This window comes from Cricetulus griseus, chromosome 10 (genome assembly GCF_003668045.3).
Source record: "Cricetulus griseus strain 17A/GY chromosome 10, alternate assembly CriGri-PICRH-1.0, whole genome shotgun sequence".
Lineage (NCBI taxonomy): Eukaryota > Metazoa > Chordata > Mammalia > Rodentia > Cricetidae > Cricetulus > Cricetulus griseus.
The window spans coordinates 16024736-16038457 of record NC_048603.1 but is presented as its reverse complement, the minus strand read 5'-3'; the positions used below and the strand labels follow the sequence as shown (position 1 = coordinate 16038457).

General features: G+C 43.3%; 1 long non-coding RNA gene across 1 annotated transcript in view; it reads left to right on the top strand.

Annotated features, from left to right (window-relative positions):
• LOC107978832 overlaps positions 1-13612 on the top strand; it is a 30122-nt gene extending 16510 nt beyond the window's left edge. Inside the window, exons 4-7 of the long non-coding RNA XR_003488008.2 lie at positions 9007-9068; positions 9253-9357; positions 11554-11672; positions 13129-13612. This is a non-coding gene — a long non-coding RNA (uncharacterized LOC107978832). The remainder of the gene's footprint in view (positions 1-9006; positions 9069-9252; positions 9358-11553; positions 11673-13128) is intronic.
• Positions 13613-13722: the final 110 nt, after the last annotated feature.

Below are 13722 nucleotides of genomic sequence, written 5' to 3'. Positions count from 1 at the left end.
ACCAAGAGACAGGCACAGACTACCAAAACTGACTCAAGAGGAAATAGAAAATATGTACAAGAGTGTAACAAATGGAGAGATTGGATAGGGGTGTTTTGTTTTGTTTTCAGTGCCCAGAATACAAGCTGAGGCCAAGAGCTCACCATAGAATTTGCAAACTATTCAATGGAGAGTTAGTTTTGATTCTTCATACACACATCCAAGAAGAAGACCAAGAACATTTCCCAAATCTCGAGTGTGATTAAGTAGCATGTAAAAAAAAAAATGGAATAATACGACCATATTAGAAAAGAAGAAACTTATTTTCGAAGATGACATGACCTGGTGCATACAAAATCCTTTGGAATTTACCAAACAGTATGTTAGAATCAGTAAAGGAATCAAGCAATGTTGGAGCAGGCCAGGACAATACTCGAACATTAAATTCACTGTATTTCCACATCTACAATTATTGACCTGAAAACTATTTATAATAGCATCAAAGAGAATAAAAGGCATAAGAAAAAAAATATGAGGCTTAGAAGACTTGAGCTCTGAAAAACTAAAATTCCCTCTGAAAAGAAATTTTTAAGAATGCCAAGTAAATGGGGAAACATTCCATGTTCTTGGATCAAAAGGCAGCACAGGCGTGAAGTCGAAAATAGTACCTTGGCTCTGGGGTGTAATGAGAAGGTGGCAAATGATATGGGGCTACACAGGGTAGACTCCATTCCAAAGGCGGAAGTATTGGAAGAGCGTCACAAATGACAAAGACTGTCGGGGACTGCTGACGTACCTGGGGACACAGTGAGCAGTACAGGGCTCCCCCGAGGAGGGGAATCAGAGGCCCCATCCTAAGGTAGGCCACGCGGCCGACAAATAAACGGTGAAACATCCAACATCCTTAAGCATTAGGGAATCAGAGCTACAGTGAGATTCCAGCTCCTTTTCCCAGACAGCGCAGTCAGAATGGACATTGTCAAGAAAACAGGGAAGGAAAAGGGCAGTGGTGGACATAGACTCATGGGAATGTAAATTAGTAATATCCACTCTGGAAATCAGTGCGGCAGTTCCTTAAAAAAAAAAAAAAAAAGTAGATAAAAGTAGAACTAGCCTGTAATTCAGCTATATAAATGCTGGGGAAATAACTGAACTGGGTATGTAATGACCCCCCCCCCCAGGAACTTTTGTATATTCATGTTTTTGGTTAACACCACCTCCTGCAGCACCCCCCAAACCCCCCACCAAAACAAAAGACAAAATAAGGAATCAACTGGATGTCCATAAAGAGATGAGTGGATAAAGAGAATGAGATATATACCCAAGAGAGTTTTATTCGGTTATAAAGGACAACAAATCATTTGCAGGAATATGGATCATGTTTAATGAAATGAGCCAGACACAGAAGATGCAGATTGAAGCCACAACGAGACAGCGCTTCTCAGCTGCTAGGACAGCTAGAACCAAAAATCAGATAACCATCACATTGATGAGGAGGTAGAAAAATCGGAGTTCTCACGCCCTCTTACTGAGGGGTGAAGTGATGTGGCCCCTTGGGAGTTCCTAAGCTGTGACACCTAAGATTAGTATTTGGGCCTTCCAGTATATACTCAAATAAAAGCATATGGCCAGACAGATACTTGTTCTCAAATGTTTATAGCAGTATTGTTCATGCAAGCCAAAAGGCTACAAAGTAATCCAATGCCCATCAACTAATGAGTGAATTAAAATGTGGGCTAGTTCCAGAATAAAGTATACTGGGCCATGGAAAAAAAGCAAAGCGTTCACAGTTCTCTATATGGGCTGCTGATATGTCTGGAGACATATCCTTTTCCTGCTCATACACATAGCGCTGTTTCATCACTCCTAATAATTCTGCTCATGTGTCCTTTTGCTTTACAAGGTCCACAAAAATCCGACTAAGACCATGACAAACGCCACCATCCCATTGGCGAGCAATTTTAAAATGGATCTCTGTTTGTTCCTGGTAAAGTGAGTTAAATCTATTCTAGTCTTAGTAGTTATCCCATTAATCTCTGGGCCTTGTACTCTCTCAACTGCTATCATAATTTTCTCTATTCAAATTTAGAGTGGATCCACCCTCAGATGGACCTGGAACAATCTGACGCTGTCTATCTGGGTCCCCATGCTGCCCTCCAATCCCTTTAAAGTCACCAAGAGTAGAGACACTAAATCCTCCTACACCCACAGTGTCAGTTGGAGACACTCAAGATTGATCCCATCTCCCTTTCCTTGGTGATTCTGGGTTCTCAGCTCTCCAGGAGCAAGCGTTAGATAGCTACAGAGAAATTATCAGGCTTGGAGGCCGCCGAGGGAGGGCCCCTCTACAGCATCTTTCTCACTGGAAATTTCCAATACCAGAGACTGCTCTGAGAACCCCTGATGAGAATGCCGACCTCATCCTGCGGGAAGAGCTATATGGATGGCAACTGTGCACCATCCTCCACCTACCTCTTGAAACAAAAGTCAGGAAAACTAGCCATGACTGCGCCATTTTGAAAAGTTTTCCCATTCGGCGTTAAGAAGTGACAATTTTCTGAAATCACAGTAATTAGCAGCATTCCAGAAATAAAGCCTAGATTCCTGCACACCTTACCACTGCAAAAGCCTGATGCGGGGCTGCCGGTCCCTCACCTGACATTCTTTTGCTCCTCCCTCCCTATCCTGTGTTTGTTCCTAGGAACAGCCCATCCAGCGGAAAAGAAAAGCGTTTCAATCTCTTCCCTGCCCCTCCCCCGTCACTACTTTGCCTCATGCATGAACAGAGGGTCCTTGATTCTTAGAAGACAGGTGTTTCCCCACCCAATACCGTCCTTTAAAAAGGGAGCAAAGTACTGTGTTGCACCGTCACAGACGAATCTTGAAAACACTTCGTCAAGAGAAAGAAAACCTGCTACGTGATTCAATCCGTACGTTGTTCAGAATAGAGAACCCCAGGTAGATTTCTTTCAAAGTTATGGCTTAGGGCTAGGGGAAAGGCTGTAAAGGGGACGGGAAGGGAGAGCTTAAGGGACAGGCTTTTGCTATGGTCAGGAAAATGTTCTACCACTGACTGTATTAACGGCTACACATGCTTGTGAAAGTACCAAACCACATTTTATATATTTTTATAAGGTGAGTTATACAGTATATGAATTATGCTTCAACAAACTGCTGAGAACAAACAATAATCAGATCCACTCAAGACCGAATTGATCTCAGTTTTATTAAAAAAAAAAAACCAAAAACAAACAAAAAAACACTTTTCGCTTCTTGGATCTGTTTATTTTGCAATTAATGAAAGTCAAAGGAGCAAGCAGGAAACATTGTTACTCGGGGACTTGGAATTTCTCGTTATGACCACAAAAACAAGTACAGAACCTGTCACGATATTCAAAAGAAGATTTATTTTCCTTATTAGCAAATCAAGAGTGTTAAGTTTCCACCAAGGAGGGAAAAATATTTGCTGATTGTTTTAGAGAGGTGTGCTGGAAGACTTAAACCTTTTAAAGAGTTCCTAGCACTTGGAGTTCTTAGAGCAGTAATGCATTAAAGTGCATTTAAAACTTCTCAGAGTGACATCAAGGGCCATCAGTATGAGCTGACCAGGTATTTCAAGCTCCAGGTTAATTGCTGGATAAACCACTGGCTATCGGCAAAGAAAATAAATGCAAGAACTATTTAGTTATAGAGGAGAAAAAGCAATATAAAGCCTGAGGAATAACAGGCCATAGCAATGCTTGGACAGGAAGATGATAAAGACCAATCAAGAAGAGAAGAAGCAAAGAAAAGGAATGAACAACATAGCTACATGCTGAAAAACAAGATCTGTTTCTTAGGGTCGGGGTCCCAGAGTGAACCTTTTCCATACTGTGGAAGAGGTTGCCAATGAGTTACACCCTGAACCCTGAAAATACGATTTTAAACTAACTCCTTCACATTTACCAATGGTTGGGAAATACATGACAATTTTTTATCATGTAATAAGAAAACTCTTAAATACTGGCATATATCTAGTGATTTTTTTTTAAATGCTGTCTTGCATCTGTTTCCTATGTTTAATAAAGACAGGTAGAGTCGGGGTCTAGATTCAACCTTATTTGCTTAGTGTGAAGGAATAGTGAGAATAATTCCAGCCTCGGAAAGGGAACTATCTATACTTTAATTTAAATGCAAATGAGAAACAGGATCAGCAAATACTTGTCAACTATAGAAAAGCCAGCTTGGTCTCTGTATGAAGAAACAATGCTTGACTAATCCACAAAAGTCCTTTCAGAAGGAAAAATAAACTTGTGGGGAAAGGAAAACCATGCATGTATTTTCCTCTTGGAAAAGTCTGCACACATTTTTCACACTGATGACGATTTCTTAATTGAGTTACCCTTGGACCGGGCTGTTGGGGAAACTTACTATGGATAAAGAATTAATGTCAAAGTAGCAGGGCAGGAATGTTATTAAAAGGAGAAGTGTAAATTGTGGTATTTCCCAACAAATCAATCCTAGGTCAATCTAATTTAATGGTTTATTATGTTTTGGAAAAGAGAGTACCCAGTTTAAAAAAAAAAAAAAAAAAAAACCTCTAAATTTGAAAACGATACTTTTAAGGGAGTGATAGGCCCGAATGGCCGTGGGGGGAAAACTATACAGACAGAAACGGCAGGGTTTTGGCTTTGGTAACAAACTGTGTGCACGCAGCTCCAGTTATGTAAATGGATTTGACTGCTAAGTCCTCACGGGGCACAGAGATCTAGGCATCATCAAGGCTGGTCCTTAAAGATCTCTTCTCAAGACTGGTTGAAGATTGGGACAAGGTGATTGGAACTCAGACAACTGGCAGTGCTGCCTTCTCTGTCCACACACACACTGCTGCTGCCATGTCTGCGGGGCATATTTGGTCCTGAGCCGAAGCAAAACAGAAGGAGTTGGCCAGGCTCGGCACACTTACCCATCCGGCATGTAGAGCAACACAGAGAGAGGGGGGTCGGCCAGCTGTGCTGTTAGCAGTGATGCAGCAAGCAGAGGGGGCGACTCCGCTGACTGGGAGGAGAGTGATAGACCGACAACGGTGGCATCCGTTACAGCTTGGATATGAAACGTCTCTCACAAGCTTGTGTGTTTTAGCCTTGGTCTCCAGCTAGAGGACCTTCCGTTCTGGGAACCCGGGAGGTGGGGTGTGGCTGGAGGAAGCAGGTTGGTGAGGGTGGGCCCTCGAGTGTATACTATTGTGATGATTGATCTTGATTTTTTAGCTTGATAAGATAGGATCACTATGGGGGAAAAGTCCCTGAGCTGAGAACCAGCGTTCATCTCTGTGTGTTTCTTGTCTAAAGAAGGACACAGCTGCCTCAGTTTCCTGCCGCCACGACCTCCCTGAAAAACAAAACAAGCCTCCTCCTTTCCTCCTTTCTCCCCTCCCTCCCTCCCCCGGCCCTCTTTCCTTCCTTTTTTCATTCCTCTCCCCTTTCTTCCTCCCTTCCTTCCCTCTTTCCCTCCCTCCATTCCTCCTTCCTTCCTTTTTCCTCCTTGACTTCCTTCCTTTCCTACTTCCTTCCCCCTTCCTTCTTTAGCTCCTCACTTCCTCCTTCCCTCTTTCCCTCCCTCCATCCCTCCTTCCTTCCTTTTTCCTCCTTGACTTCCTTCCTTTCCTACTTCCTTCCCCCTTCCTTCTTTAGCTCCTCACTTCCTCCTTCCCTCTATCCCTCCTTCTTCCTATTTCCTCCCTCCCTCCCTTCCTCCTTCCTTCCTTCAATTGCTTTTGTCAGGCAGTTGTCACAGTAATAACAAAAGTAATACAATGCCCTCTGCTTTTCCTAACACTTCCCCTGATGTCTGCCTGCTGCATACAGGCAGCGCCCCTGGCCACAGTCTTCCACGGCCATGGTGCTGAGCAATATTGGGCAGAACCTCTGAAGCCATTAGTCAAACAAACCCTTCCTGCTGAAGGAATTCCGGGAGGTGCTTTGGTCACAGCCTCTTGCTACTTACACCGCAAGCCTGCCTAGAGAAGGAGACCCCTGCGATCTGAGGGAGTCGACAGCTACAGTGTACAAAAGATTCAAGGGAAGGGGAAACCAAATCCTGTCGTTCATTCAGCACATACAGAGTGACAGTCTCCTTCACACAACACACCCGTGGGGATTTACTGCTCCCCGTGTGGTCGCCGCTGTTCCAAGTGTCAGGAATGAGCAATGAATGAAACACGATATGAGCTCTCATGGAGTTACATAGGTTTTTTTTGTTTTTAAAAGGACCAGAATAAACCTAATATCGGACAGACCTGTGCTTTGGAGAAAACAGAACAACAGTTCATTCTGGAGCTGATGGGGAATGTACTTCTGTGTGTGTTTATCTTATTGATTGTTAAATAAAATACTGTTTGGCCAATGAGACAGCAAGTTAGACAGAACTAGGAGTCAAAGAGGATTCTGGGAAATGTAGTAGAGAAGTGGTGATCCAGGCAGGAAGTGACATAGCAAGGAGACTCATATTTAAGCGAAGGAGAAACAGGAAGTGTCCCTTTTTTCCCATTCACCTCCTCCAGCGGCAGGATGTGAGCCACCGGCAAGGAGGGACGCCAATAAGGCGTCCGATAAGTCTTATAAAATATATAGATGTATGGTAATTGAGACTGAGCTAACAGATGAGAATCCTAGTCATTGGCCAAGCAGCGTTGAACCTAATACAAGTTTCTGTGTATTTATTTGGGCCCTAACTCAGGCGGGCGGCTGGCGAAAAGCTTACACGTGGCGGTGGGGCTCAGAGGCTTTTGGCGGAAGGATTTATCGTAACATGGAGCGGCTGGACACTGAGATCAAGTCTCTCTGAGAGGTAATATCTAGCCTTAGTCATCAGCATTAACAAAGGCCACAGGTGAATGGTTGCACAGTACATGCCACAGATAAGACACAGAAAAGTGCCTCTTAGCTACTTGACTGCATAAGGTGTGAAGAGGTTGGACCAGGTCTAATGATTTAACGCCTGCATTACCCCTTTCATATCCAAGAATGGATAGCTACTACTAACAAGGGAGAGTGTGTCTTCCTCTCTCTCCTGCCTGTCTGACTGGCAGGGAGGAGAGAGCAAGCAGGGGGCAGTGGTAGGAGAAGGGGGAAATCTGCAGTGACAAGCTTATCCTCAGTGTCCTTCAGACTGTAAGACACTGTTCAGGTGTCCGTGTCCGTGTGTCCGTGTGTGTGTCCGTGCGTGCGTGTCCGTGCGTGCGTTTGTGTGTGTGTGTGTGTGTGTGTGTGTGTGTGTGTGTGTGTGTGTGTGTGTACGCACGCACATGCAAACATGTATGTGTATTTGTAGATGGGAGCATTGCCCATGTGTGTATACGTGTAAAGGCAAGATGACAACCTCAGGTATCATTCCTCAGGAATGTCATTCACTTTATTTAGAGACAGGATTTCTCACTGGCCCGAAGCTCAAGAAGTAGGCTAGGCTAGCTTACAAGTGAGCCCCAGGGATATGCCTATTTCTACCTCCCCAACTCTTGTAACTACAACAGCATGTCACCACTGTGTCTGTCTTCTAAAATGTGGGCACTGGGTATTGAACTCTGGTCCTACTACTTGCAGGACCTACTAAGCTATGATCTTAGACCTGAAATTCAGGATAATCGCAGAGAGTTTTTGTTTGCTTTTTAAGACAAAGCCTCGATGTGTAGCCCTATGTGAGCCCTACTTAGAGCTCACTATGTAGACCAAGCTGTCCTTGAACCCACAGAGACTCATCACCTCTACCTCCCAATGCCAGGATTAAAGGAGTACACCTCCATGCTCAGATCCAGAGAGGCCTTTTTTTTTTTTTTTTTTTGCAAACAGTTCAAATAAATTTAATTAGTGAAATGCACACAATTTTAAAGATGCAAACAGAATTTTAAACTTGGAGAGTGGTGGGGAGTGGGTAGCAGTTTCTCTGAATTTGCAAATAAGATGACAGGAGGAAAAAGAAAGCAGTGGAAGACTTGGGACATGCCAACAGAGTAGAGGCAGAGAGTTGCCTTTAAGGAAACAACAAAGGTGGCTTTCTGAACCAGCCTCAAAACCCACGAGCTTGCTTCACTGTGGGACCAGGAGATCATTCATAATTAATTGAAGTCTCAGTTTCCTCACGTGAAAGAATGCCAGCTCAAGAGATCAGCAGCAGAGATCTAACTGGTAGCTTAAGTGGAAGTCTGGGCCAGACTCCATCCATTCCTGCTTAGGCCTGTGGCCCTGGCGCAGGGGGGCATGGCTAGGGAGCAGTCTTGACAGAGCATGGGGAGTCCACAGACCCAGAAGAGAAGTAAAGAGTCAAGGTCTACAGGAGAAGCTAATGTTGCTTCCTAGACAATGAACACAGGAAAGTTTTTTTTTTTTTTAAGCCAAGGAAGATTCTGAGTAGAAAATGATTGGATTCCTAGGGTAATGCATTTTTCTCCCTTAATGCAGGGAGCCAGCACAAGGACTGGATCCAAGGGTGTTAAAATATAATAGAGTTGGAATTACTTATTGCCAAGATCTTGATAACAAAATTCAGACACAGAAACCACCAACCCTGGTTGCCAGAATTTAAATCAAGTTAGGTTCAATCAATCTTCAGCATATTCAATGAGGAAAAATACTGTTAAAGCACCCGGCTTTAACAGAGACCCTTCAGCCATGAGAATTCCTAAACCTCTATGATGCCACGTTAGTCTACACTCACAGCAATTACTTCTCCATGGGGGATAAAAATGGGCTTTTTATTTGGAGATGGCACAAGGCCAGACTGAGCAGAGCCTTTAGGAAGTGTCGTAACCCTCAAAGTGTCACCAGTCACGGTCAACACAATCTCAGCTCACGCAATTTGAGTTAGTGTAGTCATTTAAAGAAACAAGCTGACAGAAAGGGAGTCCCTGGGACCAGGAGTACAGCAAATTCCAGAGTTCGCTATAGGGGAAGTCAGGTGAGCTGTTCAAAGGCTCTTAGTCCCCATATGGGGGCCTTAATTAAATGAAATGACATCTGGCTAGTATTTCTTATTCTTGTGTACACAAAACAGGTTTGAACCGGCCTGGGAGAGATTCAGGCATTCATCCCGTGGATTGGCCAATTCAGTCTGAGGTAAGGAGGCACCCTCTCAGGCATACCGGGTTCCTTGGAAATATGTCAAGTGGTAATGATGATGGCTAGGGATGCCAGAGATGTCAAATGTATTTAAAAGTGTGGAAAACCCAAGCCTACTGCCCTCTGGGTGGGACACCATGGACTCAGGGAGACGTGACTCCTCTACCGTGGTGTGTTTCAGAGGACCAAGTATCTCACCTGACACAGAGCACAGCAAGATGACAGGAAGAATGTTTCTTTGTGAAGATAATGGAAGTGGAGTTATCACTGAGATCAGCTAAGAAGCGTAAGTTGGTAATAATAGAAAAAACTGTTTTTTTTTCAGAATTTTTTCCTTTTTTATTGAAAAAAAATTTCCAACCACTATATTCTCATCACTTCTCTTCTTGATTCTCTTTGCTTAATATCTTGTGAGGAGAGGCATAAACTATGACGTGGACTCTCAGCTAGCTTCCCTTGGTTTGAACACTGCCTTTCATATTTTCCAAATGAGTGATACTTGGCCAGTCATTCACATCCCTGTGCCTTGGTTTCCCCATAATATATATCTGTATCTACCTCATGTGTTTATATACTATGTATTATTTCTATTTCGTGTATAAGATTCAGTAACACTTTAAAGTTGTTTCTATGAGGAATTCAGTGTGTGTGTGTGTGTGTGTGTGTGTGTGTGTGTGTTCTGTTTAAAGCAAGTCCAGTATAGCAAGCAATTGTATCTCTCCCTGGGTGATTGGAACCAAATATATGTTTAGCACGAAATCGGTCTTCAAACATTTTTAAGATGGAAGCAACATAGAACTTATTCATAGTTCCACTATTTACACAAAATGGAAACATATGGAGTAGGAAGTATTAGTTGGTAATAATAGAAACAAACATTTACTTTCAGAATTTTTTCCTTTTTATTGAAAAAATATTCATACAATTATTTGATCATGGTTTTCCCTTCCTCCCCTAACTCCCCCTAGATCCTCTCAACATGCCCACCCACCCAACTCCATGCCCCTTCTTTCTTTCTCATTAGAAAACAAACAGGCAAAAACAACAAGAAAACCAGAATGAAAGAAAAAAGAAAAAACAAGAGAAACACACACACATATACACACAAAACATAAAAACACAAAATTGTAAACCACAAAAGTAGGGAACATAATATACAAGCAAAAGGTCAGTAGGACAAAAATAAAATGCCCAAACAAAGCAATATGAGACAAAGTCCACAAATATACATTGTGTTTGCTTTGTGCTGACCGTCTATGGCTCAGCATGGAGCTTGCCTTTAAATGTCGTGTAAGCAGATATTTCCTTACAAATGGCATTCCAACATGGGGCACCTACATCCACATAAGACCCAGGAAAGCATATCAGCACTCCTCAAATTGTCCCACACAACAGAAGCAGAAGGCACACTACCAAACTCTTTTTACGAGGCTACCATTACCTTGGTGAAGCTCCCTTACGTCACACCGGCTTTCCTTCACCACGCCCTTATGGGCGAGTCCCGGGTCCACCTGGCACCTGTCCCATAACTATTGGGGGGGGCTAGGGTGTCTCCCTACACCTAATCTCTTTGGTTGTATGGATTTTCACACACCAATTAAATGCTTAAAAGCTAACACCCACATATCAAAGGAAAAATTACAATATTTGCCATTTGGGTTCTGAGTTGCCTCACTTGGGATGCTTTTTTCTAGCTCCGTTCATTTGCCTGTGAACTTCATAGCTTTTTTTTTGTTAACAACTGAACAATATTCCATTGTGTAAGTATACCACATTTCCATTATCCATCCATCCCTTGGTAGACGTCTAGGCTAGAAACCACCATTTCTTGCTGCAATAGTTGTTTTTTCCCTCATTAACCATACATCATTTTATCATTGTAACAAACTACACTTCCTAGGTGTCTTTGCAAATAACTGTAGTCATGTGGTCAGGTTAAGGAGATAAAATGGACCTTGAATGGAGCTCCTAGGAACATACGTTCCTTAAACTGAAGGCTGAATTAATTGGATTTTTCATCATTATGTCACCCAATTTACTCTTCATTGTTGTTAAAACATGGTAGCATCGGTTGACATTCCAGCAAGTCTTACAAAATCTGAAATGTAAAAGCATACCAGAGAGGTGATAGAATTTTAAAAAATTGAGAAATAGTGGGTCCCTGAGGACATGAGGAAGCGTCTGTTACCAGCCATGAACGCCTGTCTTTTGGGCCTCTCATTTGGAAAGACAAAACAAACCACTCATCGGTGGTACTAGCTACTTAGAATTACTGTTTCCTCCAGTTAAACCAAATCCTTGAGTACTGCAGTTGTCTCTGCCCCGACTACGTTTTCTGTTTCCCGAATGCTGTGGCTTCCCCCTCCTGGTTGGTTGCCTATGTCAGTGGAGCATGGCAGAGGTTCGTGAGAAATGTATATAGTAGGCAAACTTTTAGAGATTTGGGTTTTCAGATAAAATACCTTTTGGTTACTATTTTAAGGACAAAACGACCGTGGATAAAGCAGGAGAGAGATTTTCTCTGTGGGGCGACACTCTCAGGATGCAATGCCCAAAGCCAACATGGTGAACTCGGCCTCATCCTCTTCTGCTACAACCTCAGTGAGTAATTTGTGTGTGTGTGTGTGGTCCGTGTTGAATGCTGCAGCTCCATCAGAAAGGAGGGAAACAGGAAGGGAAAGGCCAACTCCCTTTCTTAGAGGATGGCTCAACATTTGCCTCTGTTAGTTCAGCTCTCGCCTCGTTTGCCAGAGTAGAGTTACCTGGGCACCTCTGTCTGCAAGACAGGATGAGAAAGGCATTCTATATTCATGTCTAAATGTGTATCTAATTTTAAAATCTAGACCAAAATCAATTTCCCTCAGAGTTTGAAATTTTTCTCCCTTGTTTTTAGATTGCAATGGTGTGTGTGCCTGTGTATGTGTATGTGTGTGCATACATGTGTGTGCATGTGTGTGTGCATGTGTGTATGTGTGTGCATACATGTGTGTGCATGTGTGAGTGTGTGTGTATATATGTGTTTGTGCATGTGTGTGTCTGCGTGTGTGTGCATTTGTGTATACATGTGTGTGCATTTGTGAGTGCGTGTGTATACGTGTGTATATGTGCATTTGTGTATACATGTGTGTGCGTGTGAGTACTGTGTGTGCATGTGTGTGTGCATGTGTGTGCATACATGTGCGTGCATGCGTGAGTGTGTGTGTGCGCGCGTGTGCGTGTGTGTGCATATGTGTATGTGTGTGTATATACATGTGTGTGCATGCGTGAGTGTGTGTGTGTGTGTGCATGTGTGTATGTGTGTGTATATACATGTGTGTGCATGTGTGAGTGTGTGTGTATGTGTGTGTGTGTGTGTGTGTGTGTGTGTGTGTGTGTGTGTGTGTGTGTTTTACTGGGGATTGACCCTACATCCTGGCACAGGTTAGGTAAACACTCCACCACTGAGCTATACCCCATCCATGCCTGCATAACTTCTAACTGAAAGTCTTAAATTAAAAAACAAGAGACGTTTTGAAAAATGATTAAAAGTGTCTATTAAAGTCAAACAAATGCGTACCACCTGACCTCCAAATTCTTCCCTCGGGTTTATGTGCAACAGAAAGGAGTGAGTATGTTTGGTTCTTAGTACATCAAAGTAGAAACAGGACTGGCGATAGCTCACAAGTGAACTGCAGCATCCATTAGGAGAGCGGGTGAGTAGGGATGCAAACACTAGAAAGGGGTGTTGGGAATGGACACCTTTAACTAGCTCCACGGCGTGGATGAGTTCCACAATTATAACACTGATCCGCATTGTTCCGTTTATATCAAGGATAAAAAAAAAAAAAAAAAACAGGCAAAATAATCTGTTACAGGAAATCAAGGTGGTGGTTCATTTTGGAGGAAGTAATGCTGGCCAGAGGGCGAGCCTGCTTGGGGACTTCTGGAAGGCTGGTTATTTCTCATTCCTTCACTGGGTAATGGCTGCATGTGTGTGCTCAGTGTGTGAGCACTCATTTCGTCGTGCAGTTACACTATGCATACCTTTTGCAAATGTATTACATCTCTCTGATGGTAGGATTCCAAGAACCAGCCATTGGATGGAGAAGGATGAAAGGAATGCCAACAAAAGAAGTCAATACACTGCAGGAAACCGTTTGTTGGGCACCACTCGGGAAAAAATTTTTCACTAAGCAAATTTTCTTCAATAGATAACCAGGCGTTAAAAATGACGGTAGATATTTTCTTCGAAGTGAGAAACCGCAATATAAATAACCAAACAGCCATATAAACCCAGTGGAAACTGGGTTCATCGGGGCTCACAGAGACGGAACCAACAATCAGGGAGGTTGCTGTAGGTTCTCTACATATTTGCTGTGGTTGTGTAGCCTGGTGTTCTTGTGGGACTCCTAACAGCGGGAGCCGGGCCTGTCTCTGACTCTTTGGCCTGCTTTTGGGACTGTTTCCCTCCTACCGGGTTGCCTCGTCCAGCCTTAATATGAGAGGAGATGCTTAGTCTTATTGAAACTTGATACGCCATATTTGGTGGATGTCCCTGAGAAGCCTGCCCTTTTCTGAAGTGAAATGGAGGAGGAGCAGCTCTGGGAGAGAGGGGAGACGGTGGAGGGGCTGGGAGGGGGAGCTGCAATAGGCTTGTAATATATGAAAGAAG